This window comes from Chiloscyllium plagiosum, unplaced genomic scaffold (assembly GCF_037043375.1).
Source record: "Chiloscyllium plagiosum isolate Xiang-an unplaced genomic scaffold, Cpla_swu_hap1 HiC_scaffold_46, whole genome shotgun sequence".
NCBI lineage: Eukaryota > Metazoa > Chordata > Chondrichthyes > Orectolobiformes > Hemiscylliidae > Chiloscyllium > Chiloscyllium plagiosum.
This window is the reverse complement of record NW_028270184.1, coordinates 6144377-6161362: the sequence shown is the minus strand read 5'-3', so window position 1 is coordinate 6161362 and position 16986 is coordinate 6144377. Positions and strand designations below refer to the sequence as shown.

The 16986-nt window shown below is 47.0% G+C and overlaps 1 long non-coding RNA gene across 1 annotated transcript; it reads left to right on the top strand.

Moving 5' to 3' along the window:
* Positions 1-2099: 2099 nt before the first annotated feature.
* On the top strand, positions 2100-16195 carry LOC148136200 (uncharacterized). The gene is made up of 3 exons (XR_015754635.1): positions 2100-2232; positions 6300-6433; positions 16085-16195. It is a non-coding gene; the product is annotated as an uncharacterized LOC148136200 (long non-coding RNA).
* The last annotated feature ends 791 nt before the right edge of the window (positions 16196-16986 follow it).

Below are 16986 nucleotides of genomic sequence, written 5' to 3'. Positions count from 1 at the left end.
ATTTGAAGAGTGGGGGGATACCTGTACTCACATAAGAAAATGTCATTGTTTACAAGGGAAAAAAGCTGAAGAGAATCAGTTAAAGAGTCCACCTGATCTCGCAAATTAAGATAAAAGATCTCTGCAGAATCCTTACAGGAGAGGTTGGTCCTACGACCTGACGAACATTTCTCCCTCAAATAATACTGAAGAGCAACAAAAAACAAATACTTGCCAAAGAGCTTACCACAAGCTTTGGGCAAAGGGAATTATATTCATTTGAACAATTAGTTATTTCAACATTAAGGTGGCGGACAGGGCTGTTCAATGGTTGAACCAGCCTTTCCTCCATTGTTGTTCAAAACCACCCCTCAATGAGAGATAAAGGTTTCCTCTTTCAGCTGTTGCAAAACATTTTGTATGAAATTACCCAGTTTCTAGAAGACATCGAACCATCACTAATGAGAAGTACTTGGCAGTTTCATACATTGAGGCCCTGGGTTTGCAGTGAAGTAAGGCACACTCTAATTTTGGAATTTTTTGCTATGGGGAAACCTTTCCCTCTACAGTCCCTGTCCTCAGAGTGCTTTACTCTGTATTTAACCCTGTGTTGTACCTGTCCTCAGAATGTTTGATTGGGACAGTCTAGAGGGAGCTTTACTTTCAGTTTGTAAGAGTCGAGGTAACTTTACTCTGTATCTAACCTCAAGCTGTCCCTGTCCCAGTGCTTTACAAGGACAGCGTAGAGGTAGCTTTATTTATCTAATCTGCCCTGGAACTGTTTGACTGGAACAGTGGAGGAAGAGAACTCTATCTAATCCCATGCTGTTCCTATCGTGGGAGTGTTTGTCGGGGCAGTGTTGACTTTACCCTGCATCTAACCCCGTTCAGTACCTGTTCTAAGAGTGATGGATGGGACAGTTTGTAGGGAGCTTTACTCTGTATCTAACTTTTTGGTGTACCTGCCCTGTGAGCATTTGATTGGGACAGTGGAGAGGGGGCTTTACTCCGTATCTGACCTTGTGTTGCACCTGCCCTGGGAGTGTTTGAGTGGGACAGTGGAGGGTTAGCTTTACTTTATATCTAATTCTGTGCTGGCTCTGTCATGGGAGCATTTGAAGGGGCTAGTGTACAGGGAAGTTTACTCTGTATCTAACCCTATTCTGCACCTGCCCCCCCAGATCATGGGTCAAGTTTGGTAACAAAAACAGTCACCAATCCTTAGCTTCATTTCTCAAAACTAAATGTTATCATTCAGTCCCAGAGCCTGAGAATCCCCATTTGGAGAGGAAGCTTTGGAGAAAGCTGTTTGGATTGGTACTTCAAACTGTACTGTAAATGTTTTCCGACCTGATCCTGTCACTTGCCAAGTTGGATTGCCGGTTTAAACATCAAAAGATGTGTTGCTCCTGTGACCTCATGTCCTTCCCTGCAGTTGGCTGCTAGCATAAGGTTGGAGGCTCTTATCTGGTTTGAAAGCTAGACGTTGGATTTCTGACTCGGTGATATTAATGGAGACTGAATTAAAAGTGCAGGCACTTGTACAGGCGAGACACTATCACCCAGAAGTCACTATCCTGCATTTGAGGAAGTCCAGTTGCAGATACTTGTGGAGAGGTTTGACATTTGAAGTAAGCACAAATTTAAACTACACGCAGTCTGGCCAGCAGCTCCTGCTCTCTATCTTTGAATGACAGGAGGATGCTTGTCCCATGGTCTCTTGATTTTCCAACTGGTCTCCCTGGCAACGGTTAGCCTCAAAATAAGCAAGAGATGGACTCGCAATAATTGCCTGCTGTCCCTGCCAAGGACTGGTAGAAGACTGTCCTCTGAGATTTGGAGCAGCTTGCCAAGTTATAGAGGGAGGGGAAAGAAATGAACCAAAAAGCATTTCATTTCTCACATTGAGGGAGTGTGTTTAGCAGCGTTCTGGCAGTATGGAGGTCAGCCGTAGGACCCCCAGTGGGATGTTTGCACACGACATCCTGGGCTGCAAAAATCTCCCAGAGCCGTGGACCGTCCATGTTCTCGGGGCCTATTTTTGTTAACTGTCTTGGCATCCCCTCTCTTCATGGACTGTAAGTGAAATCACAGAATCATAGTGCATGAAAGGAGATTACTCAGCTTATAGTCGCTCTACTGGTCCTTTTGGATGAATTGTTAATTAGTCCCATTCATCGAAACAGAGAAATACAACACAGGATTAGGCCATTCGGCCCTTTCGAGTCTGCTCTGCCATTCAATAGGATCAAGGTTGGTCATCCAACTCAGTCCCCTGTTGGTGTTTTTGCCCCCTTCCCCTTTGAATACTTTCAGAACTATATCTAACTCCTTAAAAACATTCAATGTTTCGGCCTCACCCGCTTTTCCTGTGGCAGAGAATTCCACAAGCTCCCCACTCTCTGGGTGAAGGCATTTCTCCTCATCTCAGTCCTAAATGGCCTACTCTGTAATCATTGGACTGCAACATCCCCACCCCCACCCCCAACCCCTGTTCCTGGTGATTGGAAACATCCTTGCCCTGTTTACCTTCTCTCGTCCTGTTGGAATTTTATAGATTTCTATGAGATCATAGAATCCTCACAGTGTAGATGCAGGCCATTTGGCCCATTGAGTTCTCAGTGTCCCTCCGAAAAGCATCACACCCAGATCCACCCCATCCCTACAACCCTGCGTTTCCCATGGCTCACCCACCTAGCCTGCACATCCCAGGACACTATGGGGCAATTTAGCACAGCCAAGCCACTCTGACCTGTACATCTTTGGACTGTGGAAGGAAACCCTCACAGACACAGGGAGAATGTCCAAAGGCATTCAGACACTCGCCTGAGGCTGGAATTGAACTTGGGTCCTTGGCACTGTGAGGCAGCAGTGCTAACCATCCATCCATCCCCCTTTGTCCTTCTAAACTGCAGTGAGTACAGTCATAACTGATCCAGTCTCTCTTCATATGCCAGTCCTGCCATCCCAAGAATCATGGTTAGAGTGGTGCAGGAAAAGCACAGCTGGTCAGGCAGCATCTGAGGAGCAGGAAAATCGACGTTTCGGACAAACGTTGATTCATCAGGAGTCCCAGGAAACAGTCTGGCAAACTGGTCTTTCACCACTACACCCCTGCTCTTTTCCCATAAGCCCTGTAGATGTTTCTGTATTTTGTATATTCCATCCTGAAAGACTGTTTTGACCACCATGCCAGGACTTTGCAATTTGCTGCTGAAAACATTTTCCCTCTCTGCGACCAGATAAACTTTCTGCTTGTTGTACCCAATGAAAGTCTCCTGTGATTTTGAACACCAAATCCCCCCCCTTGACTTTCTCTCCCCTTTCTGCAGTAATGTGTTACCTGAACTGGTTTCGGCCTCCTATCCCAGAGGCTTCTGATCCAGATTGACTCTGCATGGCTGCACCACAGGAGGTGCCATCTCTCAGTTGAGATATTGAAGCGCGGTCCTTGTCTGCCCTCGGGAAAGACCTATGGTCTTTAGTCTAGGTTTCCCAGAACCCGGGGCCAAGATTTAACCCTCAACCCACATCCCTGAGACACATTATCTGGTCGTTGTTTTCCACTGGCAGTTTAGAAGATGACCATCTCCTTGAGGATATTCTTTACAGGGTCCAAGAAAGGAGCTACATGGTGCCTAAAAGCTCCAATTCAGTGATGCCACCAATCAAGACTTGGATGTCCCCCTCATCTTCCTGAGGCCAAATGGAAAGCTCTAATCACTAAATCGCCCCATGTGTCATCGGGTCATTCAGCACAGAAACAGACACTTCAGTCCATCTTGTCCGCACCAACCAGACATCCCAATCTGACCCAGTCCCGTTTGCCAGCATTTGGCCCACACCCCTCTAAACTCTTCCTATTCATGTACCCATCCAGATGCCTTTTAAATGTAATTGTACCACCTCCACCACTTCCTCTGGCAGCTCGTACCATACACGCACCACCCTCTGTGTTAAAAAGTTACCTCTCTTTTTAAGTCTTTCCCCTCTCACCTTGAACTGGTTCAACAGAGTGAAGGACGTATTGAAGGACAGGCAGGTTTCTAGGATTTCAGATTGTGCTCTGGGTGAATCCCCATACTTACACTAGACACTGCTCTACGGTGTTCCTATCAGAAGCCACTCAGATTTTGATAGCATCCATTGACATCGCAAGACAATATTGTGTCATAGAAATTGACCTACAATGGTCAAGACCAGTGCAAGTGCAACAGAGGCCCCAAGGGAAACTTCCATATCCGCCACAGATTCACCTGCACCTCCACCCACATCATCTACTGCATCCGCTGCAGCCGGTGTGGCCTCCTCTATATTGGGGAGACAGGCCGCCTACTTGCGGAGCGATTCAGGGAGCACCTCTGGGCCACCCGGACGAACCAACCCAACCAACCTGTGGCACAGCATTTCAACTCCCCCTCCCACTCCACCGAGGATATGCAGGTCATTGGACTCATCCACCGCCAAACCACAACAACCCGACGGTCGGAGGAGGAGCGTCTTAACTTCCGACTGGGAACCCTCCAACCGCAGGGGATGAACTTGGACTTCACCAGTTTCTTCATCCCCCCTCCCCCCACCTTGTCTCAGCCGGATCCTTCCAGCCCGGCACCGCCTTCCTGACCTGCAGTCTTCTTCTTGACCTCTCCGCCTCCACCCTACTCCGACCTATCACCCTCACCTTGACCTCTTTCCACCTATCACATTTCCAACTCCCCTCCTCCAAGTCCCTCCTCCCTACCTTTTATCTTCTCCTGCTGAACACTCTCTGCTCATTCCTGAAGAAGGGCCTGTGCCCGAAACGTCGAATCTCCTGTTCCCTGGATGCTGCCTGACCTGCTGTGCTGTTCCAGCAATAAAGTTTCAACAGACCCTTTCAACAACATCACTTCACCCCGTCGTTCTCTTTTATCTGACTTATATTGTACGTATTCAAGAACTGACACAAACATGCACAGCCTGTTCACAGTACTAGACAGGTGTGAATCACACTCACTTACCTACTGTACATGTACAGGAGCATTTTTTTTAATAAGTCATGGGATTTGGGCATCATTGTCCAGGCCAGCATTTATTGCCCATACCTAATTGCTCAGAAGGCAGACATTTCATTGTGGGTCTGGAGTCACGTGTAGGCCAGACAAGGTAACCTTCCTTAAAGGTTACCAGTTTTTTTAACAAAAATTGCCAGTGGTTAAATTAGGCTAGATTTTTAATTCCAGATGTTTTATTTAATTCAGATTTTACCATCTGTCATATGGGGTTTGAACCCATGTTCTTGTGGCTTTTGCCACTTAGTTCTAAACCACCACATTTCCTGTTAAATAAGAGACGCACTGGCAGTATAATACGAGAGCAGCATGAATTATAACATCATGATGGGGCTCGGATAGTCAAGGTTTTTTCCCCCAGGGTAGGGGAGTCCAAAACTAGAGGGCGTAGGGTTAAGGTGAGAGAGGAAAGATTTAAAGGGACCTATGGAGCAACTCATTCATATGGGTTGGTGTGCATATGGAATGAGCTGCCAGACAAGTGGAGGCTGGTACAATTACAATTGATAGACATCTGGATGGGTGCATGAATAAGAAGGATTTAGAGTGATATGGGCTATATGCTGGCAAATGGGACTGGATTAATTTAGGGTATCTGGTCGGCATGGACAAGTTGGACTGAATGGTCCATTTCCATGCTGTACAACTCTATGAATCATTGTGTTTTATCTGTTGACGTGGCACGGTGGCTCAGTCGTTAGCACTGTTGCCTCACAGCACCTGGAACTCAGGTTTGATTCCTGCCTTGGGTGACTGTCGATGTGGAGTTTGCACATTCTCCGCGTGTCTGATTGGGTATCCTCTGGGTGCTCTGGTTTCCTCCCATAATCCAAAGATGTGCAGGTCAGGGTGAATTGGCCATGCTGAATTGCCCATAGTGTTAGATGCATTAGTCAGGGGTAAATGTAGGGGAATGAGTTTGGGCGGGTTACTCTTTGGAGGGTCGGTGTGGACTTTTGGGCCGAAGGGCCTGTTTCCATCTTGGAGGGAATCTAGTTTTTAAGTGGATAGGAATTGACACTGAGATGCAAATGAACCTTACAGTACCAGACAGGAGTGAATTTACTCCTTTAACCTGGTGTACTACCTTTAACCTGGTGTACTACCTTTAACCTGGCGTACTACCTTTAACCTGGCGACTACCTTTAACCTGGCGACTACCTTTAACCTGGTGTACTAGCTTTTTTCTCTCAAACTTCTGTTGGCATGATTCAATGAAAAATCGTGAAATGGTTTTGACTCTTTCTCACTCTGGTCTTAACCTCATAGGTCACCGCCTCTGAAGAAAGTCCTGTTGTGTTTGCAAAACATTCAAGTTATGCGCCTGGGACTGGGTTGACTGAGCAGAAGGAATGCTTAGCAGGAGACCTCTGCAAACCGCTGGTGGAGGTAAATCATTGTAGGTGAGTCAACTCAATAGTGGTTAAGTTTCATGGGAGGTGGGAGAGGTATGGGGGGGGAGGGAGCACTGTGAGGAAACAGGTGAGCTGTCGGAATACTTTTGAGTCTTTGAAATTTGTTTCGATGTTCTCCCTAAGCCACTGCCATTTTTCCAGGAGGCTAATGACCGAATGTCATCTTGTGCCACAGCTAGCTACTAAATGAAGCTCTGTTGCTTATATTGCATCACGTCTACAGCACAGAAACAGGCTATTTGGCCTAAATGATCTCTGGTAGCATTTAGGAACATAGGGAGCAGATGTAGACCAATCAGCCCCTCAATCCTACCCACCATTGTAGATAATGACTGATCTCTTGCTTCAATAGGGAGGCTATGGCCTAGTGGTATTATTGCTGGACTGTTAATCCATAGCCCACGGTAATGTCCTGGGGACCCGGGTTCAAATCCTGACATGGCAGAATTCAATAAAAATCCGGAATTAAGAGTCTTATGGTGACAATTGTCAGGAAAACCTGTCTGGTTCCCTGATGCCCTTTAGGGAAGGAAACTGCCATTCTTACCTGATTTGGCTTACATGTGACTCCAGACCCACAGCAATGTGGATGACGCCTGACTGCACTCTGGGTAATTAGGGATGGGGAATAAATGCTGCTATAGCCAGTGACACCCTCATCACGTGAATGAATAAAAAAACCAATACCATTGTCATTGTTATCATCCCATTCTTCCTCATCTAGTCTTCTCAGTATACCCTTCCATCCCTGTCATCCCTATGCATTTGAAAACAGAAAAGATCAGTAGAGCAAGGAACAGAGTTAATATTCCAGGGCAATGATATCTTATGTCAGATAATCTTCAGTCCTTGTTGCTTTATGGTCCATAAGTGGAACCTTAGGTCTTAGTTAATACATCTTCATAATTTTAAAGATCTTATTCAATCTTGCTCTACTTGTTTCCAAAGAAGAGAGTCTGTCAGTTAACTGTCACTCATCATTAACTAGTGCGACACCTGTATCAATCAGAATCCTTTTTCCAACCAATCAGCACTTTCCTTTTGAAAAATATCATTTTATTTTTCCCCATAAACTGATTTTTTTGCAAACTGACCTGTTGTGTGGATGATGAAATGTCTATCTTTAACAACAGTACAACTTATTGCAAATATTAAGATGACCCTTCATATTTCTCCACTATGGAGAATAACAATGATCCTAAACTTCAAAATGCGCTTCACTGGCTGTAAAGAGCTTTGTAGTACAAAAGGTGCTATATAAATGCAAAGTCCTTACACTTCCTGAGAAAGTGGTGGATGTGGGTACAATTACAATGTTTAAAAAACATTTGGATAGATACATGAAAAGGAAAGGTTTGGAGAAATAGGGGCCAGAAGCAAGCAGGTGGGACTAGTTTAGCTTGGGCTTATGGTTGGCATGGACTGGTTGGATTGAAGGGTCTGTTTCTATGTTGTATGACTCTATAAATGCTGTACAATTTTGGAATCGCATTTAATGATAGACAGTAGTTTTGCAAATACAATGTACTTTGGGTACATACAGTACCTTACTTGTTGTGGGCAGCTCAAGGAATATGCTGTTTGTTGCAATCCATCAGGCTTTGTAATATAGAGCCTTTCATTCCTGACATCACTCTGGCACTGAAATTCATATACCACAACAATGCTCAGAATCTGTACTGCCAAAAGACTAGAAGTAATGTTGTTAAAACTGTTGCTAAGCAAAACGGCAATGTATCCAGCATTGGTCATGTGGGTGAAGTAATTGTTAGCTTTGGATCAACCACTTCTAGTCATTTGGTGGGACTATGACGGTTAAAGAGACCAATCTGTTTGGTTGCGCAGTAAATGAACTAAATTGACAGTGTTAATTGAGTGGTTCGGTGGATATCCCCCAATTCACTGAATTTCTAGCTTGTTGTCTGTGCTCCCAATTCAGCGCAGTTAGATATCGATCAAAATACACCTCTGGCTCATGGCTCCAAAGGACTTTATAGAAAATGTGTCACAACTTGGTTCTGAATTCTTGGGAGACATGCAAGCCATATTAGAGTCATAGAGGTGTACCGCACAGAAACAGACCCCTTGGTCCAATTCATCCATGCCGACCAGATATCCTAATCAAGTCCCATTTGCCAGCATTTGGCCCTAAACCCTTCCTGTTCATGTACCAATCCAGATGCCTTTTAAATGTTGTCATTGTACCAGCCTCCACCACTTCCTCTGGCAGCTCATTCCATACAGGCATCATCCTCTGCGTGTAAAAGTTGTCCCTTTTAAATCTTTTCCCTCTCACCTTAAACCTATGCCTTCTAGTTTTGACTCCCCCAATCCTGGGGAAGTGAGCTTGGCTACTCACCCTATCCATGCCCCTCATGATTCCATAAATCTCTGCAAGGTCACCACCCAGCCTGCGACTCTCCTAGGAGAATAGCCCCAACCTCTCCCTGTATCTCACACCCTCCAACAATGCATCAGAGTGGAGAGAGGGCTTTACTCAACATCCCTTGCATCAGCAAGCAAACAGTCCAACAGGAATGGGAAGGAGTTATGCTGGGAGGCAGGAAGAGAAACTCAGGGTCCAGACAGGGGAAATAGCAATGACAGAATTAGTGAGTCCAGAGTCACATGTTTTTGTCCCTCTTTTTGAGGCGGTGCCTCTCCTCCCGTGGACAGAGGCAGGATTAGGGGGCTCACAGATTGCTGTGCGCAGAGCCCCGTCACCTCACTCTGAGACAAGTCTCAGAGAGTTTAGCCCTCGAACAGCTCCTGGCTTTTGGCGCTCAGCAACAGACAGAGAAAGAAAATCAGTAACAGTAGTAAGGGATTCACAGCAGAGCCAAGTACCTCAGCCTTGGAATTTATATTGTTGGCTCCACGGAGGCTTCAGTTCTTCTGGGCCAAGCCAGACACCCAATCTAACATGGTCTGAGCTCAGGCAAGAGCAGACAAGTAACAGGACCTGGGCCAAATCCTGTAACCACTGCAGAGACAATGAAAGTGCAAACTGTTGGTTGAATTCAGTAGGGATATGGGTTTTCATTGTTTATTCATGGGAATGCAGGCTGGGCCAGCACTTATTACCTATCCCTAATTGTCCAGAGGGCATTTAAGGGTCAACCATGTTGGAGTGGGTTTGGAGTCACTTGTAGGCCAGACCAGGGAATGATGGGAGATTTCCTGAAAACACTGAATGCTCGAAACCCGGTCAGGCAGCATCTGTAGAGAGAGAGCAAGCTAATACTTCGAGTCTAGATAACACTTCATCAGATTTCCTTCTACCTTCCCTAAAGATAGGTTTTTGAATAACAATTGACAGTTAGACCAGCTTTGAATTGCAATTTTTTTTTATTGAATGCAAGTTTCACCATCTGCCATGGTAGGATTTGAACCCATGTACCCCATTAGATTAACTTGAGGTTCTGGGTTACTTGACCAGAGACATTACAACATACCCCTGCTTATTCCAGCCTAGATCTTTGACTAACCTTTGGTCACCCTTCCTGCTGAAATAATTCTGCAGAGGCTGGTATCCTGTCACCCTTTATTTACAGGTAGAGAGTGCTTGACACTGATCCAGCTCCCTCAGAGGCAGCTCTTGGAGTGAACAGAAATATCAGTCTCTCCTGTTTATATCTGTCAGCCAGGGCTCCCTGATTGGACCAGATTAATCAGTTCCAATCAGGGAACTCATGTTCTATAAGGTCCACCTGGCTGACCATGTTACATAGAATCCATAGAACCCTCTGAAGAGTAACGCACCCAGATCCATTCCCCTACCCTATTATTCTATATTTACCCCTGACTAATGCACCTAATTTGCACAGCCCTGGACACTATGGGGCAATTTAGCATGGCTAATCCACCCTAACCTGCACATCTCTGGACACTACGAGACAATTTCCCATGGCCAATCCACCCTAACTTACACATCCCTGGACACCATGGGACAATTTAGGATGGCTAATCCACCCTAACCTACACATTCCTGGACACTATGGGACAATTTAGCACGGCCAATCCACCCTAACCTGCACATCCCTGGGCACTATGGGGCAATTTAGCACGGCCAATCCACCCTAACCTGCACATCCCTGGATACTATGGAATAATTTAGCACGGCCAATCCACCCTAACCTCCACATCCCTGGGCACTATGGGGCAATTTAGCACGGCCAATCCACCCTAACCTGCACATGTCCTTAGGTGTCATATTTGTTTTGGTAATCGCTCCTATCAAGTGCCTGGAGTGATTTGTTTATTTAAGAATGTTCTAAGATGGTTCATCAATGCAAAATGTCTTGCGATGGCGACAGACGCATTCTTGTCTCAGGACCAGGCATTGTTGCGCTCAAAGAAAAGCTCACATTTCCTGGAGTGATGGCCTCAGCAGAGCCTCTAAATGTTTCATTGCCATCTCATAGTTTCTTGAAATGAGTAGTCACTGTTGTTTTGTAGCAAACATGGCCACCATTGTGACCTCTGGACACGGAGGAGGCAATGACCTAGTGGTATTATCACTGGGCTGTTAATCCAGAGACCCAGGTAGTGTCCTGAGGACACATGTTCAGATGCCAATGCAGCCGATGGTGGAATTTGAGCTCAATTTTTAAAATAATCTGGAATGAAGGGTGTAATGGTGACCATGGGTGGTTGCTGATTGTTGGAAAAGCCCATTTGGTTTGCCGTTGACCTTTAGGGAAGGAAAGTGCCATCTTTGGATGACACGGTGCCTCAGTGGTTAGCACTGCTGCCTCACAGCACCAGGGTCCCAGGTTTGATTCCAGCCTTGGGCGACTGTCTGTGTGGAGTTTGCACATTCTCCCCGTGTCTGCGTGGGTTTCCTCAGGGTGCTCAGGTTTCCTCCCACAGTCCAAAGATATGCAGGTCAGGGGAATTGGCCATTCTAAATTGCCCGTAGTGTTAGGTGCATTAGTTAGAGGGAAATGGGACCGGGTGGGTTACTCTTCAGAGGGTCGGTGTGAACTTGTTGGGCCGAAGGGCCTGTTTCCACACTGTAGGGAATCGAATCAAATGACCTGGTCTGGTGTACATGTGACTCCAGTGATGTCATTGATTCTCAACTGCCCTCTGGACAATTGGGATTGAGCAGTAAATGCTGGATTAAACATCTCGTGAATGAATAAGAAAGCAAATATATCCATGAGCAGCTCTGTGATAAGCTATTCACTGACAATTTCCAATTTCACGCTGAGGATCTCTTGTTTTTCCATGCACCGTGGGATGTGTGTGTTTCTGGCAAGGCAAATATATTTCCTCAGTGCCTTGTAGTGTCTCTTGGCTAATTTACAGAACGCTGTAAATGCAAAAGTATTTTGTTTTGAAGTGTAGGATTTGTTATGTGGGTGCACAAGCGAAATCGCACCTCCCCCCGCCCCCCCCCCACCCTCACCCCCACCCCTCCCCAAGTGGAATGAATGAGCCATATGAGTCCATTTGAGCCTTTCGATTTTGCACGTGTTGGTTGTCAGAGAATAGTTGGCCCTTGGAAGAACAATTTGTTTCCTGGGACAATAGGCTCGTCTTATGAGGAAAGGTCAATTCTGTATTCAGTGGAGTTTGAAAGAAAGAGGGGCGATCTTTTAACGTGGGATCCTGAGGGGACTTGTCAGGGTCGAGGTTGAGAGGTTGTGGTCTCTTGTGGAAGACTCTAGAATTGGGGGACACGGTTTAAAATGTCAGGTCTCCCGTTGAAGGTGGAGATGAGGAGACTTTTTCTTATACATTCGTCACGAGTCTTTGAGAGTGGTAGAGGTGAGGCCATTGACCATTTTTAGGGCTGATCTGGATAGATTTTTGACTAACAAGTGAGGAAAAGGATGGTGGAGGTACGCAGGAACAAGGATGCTGTGATCTTATTGAATGGTGGAGCAGGAGCCTCCTGCTCCTGATCTGTACATTAATAGAATCCCTACAGTGTGGAAGGAGGCCATTCGGCCCATCAATTCCACAGAAACCCTCGGAAGAGCATCCCACCCAGACCTACCCTGTCCCGTAACCCTGCATTGCCCATGCCGAACCCACCTAACCTGCACATACCTGGACACTATGGGGCAACTTATCACAGCTGAACCGCCCTAACCTGCACATCTTTGGACTGTGGGAGGAATCCCATGCAGACACGGGGAGAAGGCGTAAACTCCACCCAGACAGTCGCCTAAGGGTGGGGTCGAACCCAGGTCCCTGGTGCTGTGAGGCAGCAGTGCTAACCACTGAGCCACTGCGTTGTCCATGTTTGTATGTCACTGCATGGCCTTTCTTTGAATGCTGGCCTTTAACCTCCACCAGAGAGGGCGGACAGAGTTTTGACTCAATGCCCCATCTGAAGCAGTGTATTTCTGAATGTGGTGCACTCACCCAGTCTCTGAAGTCAACCCCCTGCCTCAGAGTTGAAAATGCTACTAGCTGACCACTCTCCCAATCCAGGAGAATCTCAAATTAAAGTTTTTATTCTTGTGTCCATGTCCGTCACGGCCTCCCTTATGCCACAGAGCAAGACCCTCCCCTCCAGGTCTATAACTTTCTCCACTGTAAGTGAGAACCGATTATCTTCTGATTCTGACCTCACCTCATTCCATCCCCATGTCTCCACCCTGGTCGTTTAGATTTTAGATTTAGATTGAGGTTTCAGTGTCGTGTGGGCCTAAGTACAGGGTACAAGAATACAGTGAAAAGTACACAATGTCTCCACATGAAGACTGGTACAATTACAATATTTAAAAGGCATCTGGATGGGTATATGAAAAGAAAGGGTTTAGAGGGATATGGGTCAAGTGCTGGCAAATGGGACTAGATTAATGTAGGATATCTGGTTGGCATGGACGAGTTGGACCGAAGGCTGTTTCCGTGCTGAGCAACTCTATGACAAGGCGCCATCTTAGATACAAAGTACCTGGGTACAAAATCTTAGTGACAGAAGGCGAAAAATAAAGAAATAAGTTTTACAAGGTTCAGCATTACGGTTTTCTTAGTATAAAACATAGAGAAATTAAGTTTAAAATGTCAAACATTTCAGTCCTTTCTTAAGCCATGGGCCTGCAGACACTCCAAACTGGGCTTTCCCCAAGAGGGCTCGCTTTCCCCAGCACTGGCTCGTCCACCCTCTCTGGGCTAACACCCCTCCGGGCAGGCCAGCAGCCTTTGCCACTGCTGATCTCCATCAGGCTCGCCAGGCTTCATTGCCACTCGCTCGGCTTCAACCACGGCTGCCACTTTATTGCTGCCGCCATCCTTCGTGACCGACTGCCGCTGCCGCCATCTTTAGCTACTGGTTGCCGTCCAGGTTTGCGCTGGGCCCCAGCTGGGTTTGCTGTGCTCTGTCGCCACGTTAGCTGCCTCGCTGCAGAGTCCTGTTCTGGTACCACTCCGGCCATCAACAAACCAAGACTAGTTGCCTCATAGCCAACCATCAGAGTTCCCCAGCTACCGCTGTCACTGACTCCACGACCGAGTTCCCTCCAGAAGGTAAGTAAAGAAAGGAAAGAAACGAAAGAACTAAGAAAAAGGAAGAAGAAAAACAAGAAAAGAAGAAAGAAAAGTGATCAGAGGGACAGGCTCTAGTCAGGTGCCCCACTCCACTGCCATCTTGCCTGACAGGCATTCTTCCCACCAACGGCAGCCATATTTTTCCACTTAGGCTGTAAGTTCAGGAATTTTCTTCTCAATCCACCTTGTGTCCCTCTCCTTTACAATGATGCAAAGTAGCTACCTTTTTGACCAATTCATGTGGACTCAAAGCTGCTTCTGACGACCGACTTGACACTGACATCTTCTACAAACCCACCGACTCCCACAGCTACCTGGATTACACCTCTTCCCACCCTACCTCTTGCAAAAATGCCATCCCGTATTCCCAATTCCTCCGCCTCCGCCGTATCTGTTCCCAGGAGGAGCGGTTCCACCATAGAACACACCAGATGGCCTCCTTCTTTAGAGACCGCAATTTCCCTTCCCACGTGGTTAAAGATGCCCTCCAACGGATCTCATCCACATCCCGCACCTCCGCCCTCAGACCCAACCCCTCCAACCGCAACAAGGACAGAACGCCCCTGGTGCTCACCTTCCACCCTACCAACCTTCGCATAAACCAAATCATCCGCCGACATTTCCGCCACCTCCAAACAGACCCCACCACCAGGGATATATTTCCCTCCCCACCCCTCTCCGCCTTCCGCAAAGACCGTTCCCTCCGTGACTACCTGGTCAGGTCCACGCCCCCCTACGACCCACCCTCCCATCCTGGCACTTTCCCCTGCCACCGCAGGAACTGTAAAACCTGCGACCACACCTCCTCCCTCACCTCTATCCAAGGCCCCAAAGGAGCTTTCCACATCCATCAAAGTTTTACCTGCACATCCACTAATATCATCTATTGTATCCGTTGCTCCCGATGCGGTCTCCTCTACATTGGGGAGACTGGGCGCCTCCTAGCAGAGCGCTTTAGGGAACATCTCCGAGACACCCGCACCAATCAACCAAATCGCCCAGTGGCTCAACATTTCAACTCCCCCTCCCACTCTGCCGAGGATATGGAGGTGCTGGGCCTCCTCCACCGCCGCTCCCTCACCACCAGACGCCTGGAGGAAGAATGCCTCATCTTCCGCCTCGGAACACTTCAACCCCAGGGCATCAATGTGGATTTCAACAGTTTCCTCATTTCCCCTTCCCCCACCTCATCCTAGCTTCTAACCTCCAGCAACTCGATCCCCTGACCTGTCCGGACTTGTCCGACCTGCCCAGCTCCTTTTCCACCTATCCACTCCACCCTCTCCTCCCTGACCTATCACCTTCATCTCCTTCCCCACTGACCTATTGTACTCTATGCCACTCTCTCCCCACCCCCACCCTCCTCTAGCTTATCTCTCCACGCTTCAGGCTCTCTGCCTTTATTCCTGATGAAGGGCTTTTGCCCGAAACGTCGATTTTGCCTGTCCTCGGATGCTGCCTGAATTGCTGTGCTCTTCCAGCACCACTGATCGAGAATCAAACTTGGCCTGATCTCTTTTTAAATTTATCCATATTATGGGCATTGCTGGCTGGACCAGTATTAATTGCCTGTCCCTAATTATCCATTCAGAAGGTGGTGGTGAGCTGCCTTCTTGAACATCTTGCCCTGTATGTCCCCCTACAATGCCACTTGGGAGAGAGTTCCAGAATTTTGACCCAGTGACACTGAAGGAACGACGATATATTTCCAAGTCAAGGATGGTGAGTGACCCGGAGAGGAACTTTCAGGAGATGGTGTTCCCATACATCTGCTGCCCTTCTCCTTCTAGATGGTTTTGGTCACTTATTTGAAAGGTGCTGTCTAAGTAGCCTTGGTGAATTTCTACAGTGCATCTTATAGACAGTACACACTTCTGCTATTGAGCGTCAGTGGTGGAGAGAGTGCGTGTTGGTGCCAATTGAGCAGGGGACTGCTCTGTCCTGGATGGTGTCGAGCTTCTTGAGTGTTGTTGCAGCTGCACCCATCCAGGGGCAAGTAAGGATTGTTCCCTCACACTCCTGACTTGTGCCTCCCTAAAAGGACCTCAGGATGTTTTATCACCGTAAAGATACAAATGAATGCAAATTGTCATTACAGGCCTGAGTCTCCGTCACAGATCTCTTATTTTTCAGATGTTTTCCTCATCTGTTCTCAGCACGGAAAGAGTATGCATTTTGGGAATTTCTGTGCAAGCTGTGAGCCAAGAAAAAGAGGCTTCAGAATGGAGTAATGATGTACTGGGCCCAACGGGGTGCAGAGTGTAACACAGAGACAGAAACCCCCCCCATTGTGCTGATGCGTCTGAGATTTATATACCACCTGCTTGCTCCGTGCTTGACCTGTAACTATGGAACTGTATCGAGACCTTCCTCCGTGTAAAACTAAACTTTATCGACCATCTACAAAGTTATACTGCACATAGTGTAACATCAGTGAGGCCTCCCCATAGAGACGGGTACAGCTACATTCTCCAGAGTCAACGTTTAACATCTGACTGACTCATGGAGTCGAGACATCATTTTCATGTCAAATTCAAAGAGGCGCAAAGTATTTCTGCAGGGACCCCGGGGCGAAAGTTTTATTTTAATGCGAGTGAGTTGTTATAGAGTAATAGAGTCGTACAGCACAGAAACAACCAGTCCGTGCCGAACATAATCCCAAATAAAGCTAGTCCCACCTGCCTGCTCCTGGCCCATATCCCTCCACACCTTTCCTATTCATGTACCTATCCAAATGTATTTTAAATGTTGTAACTATACCTGCACCTACAACTTCTTCAGGAAGTTCATTCCACATGCAAACCACCCTCTGTGCAAAACAATTGCCCCTCATGTCTTTTATTAAATCTGTCTCCTCTCACTTTAAAAGTATGCCCCCTAATCCTGAAATTCCCCACCTAAGGGAAAAGACACCTACCATTAACCCTATCTGTACTCCTCATGATTTTATAGACCTCTCAACCTCGTAGAAAAACAGAAATAGCTGGAAAAGCTCAGCAGGTCTGACAGTATCTGTGGAGGCACAGTGGCTCAGT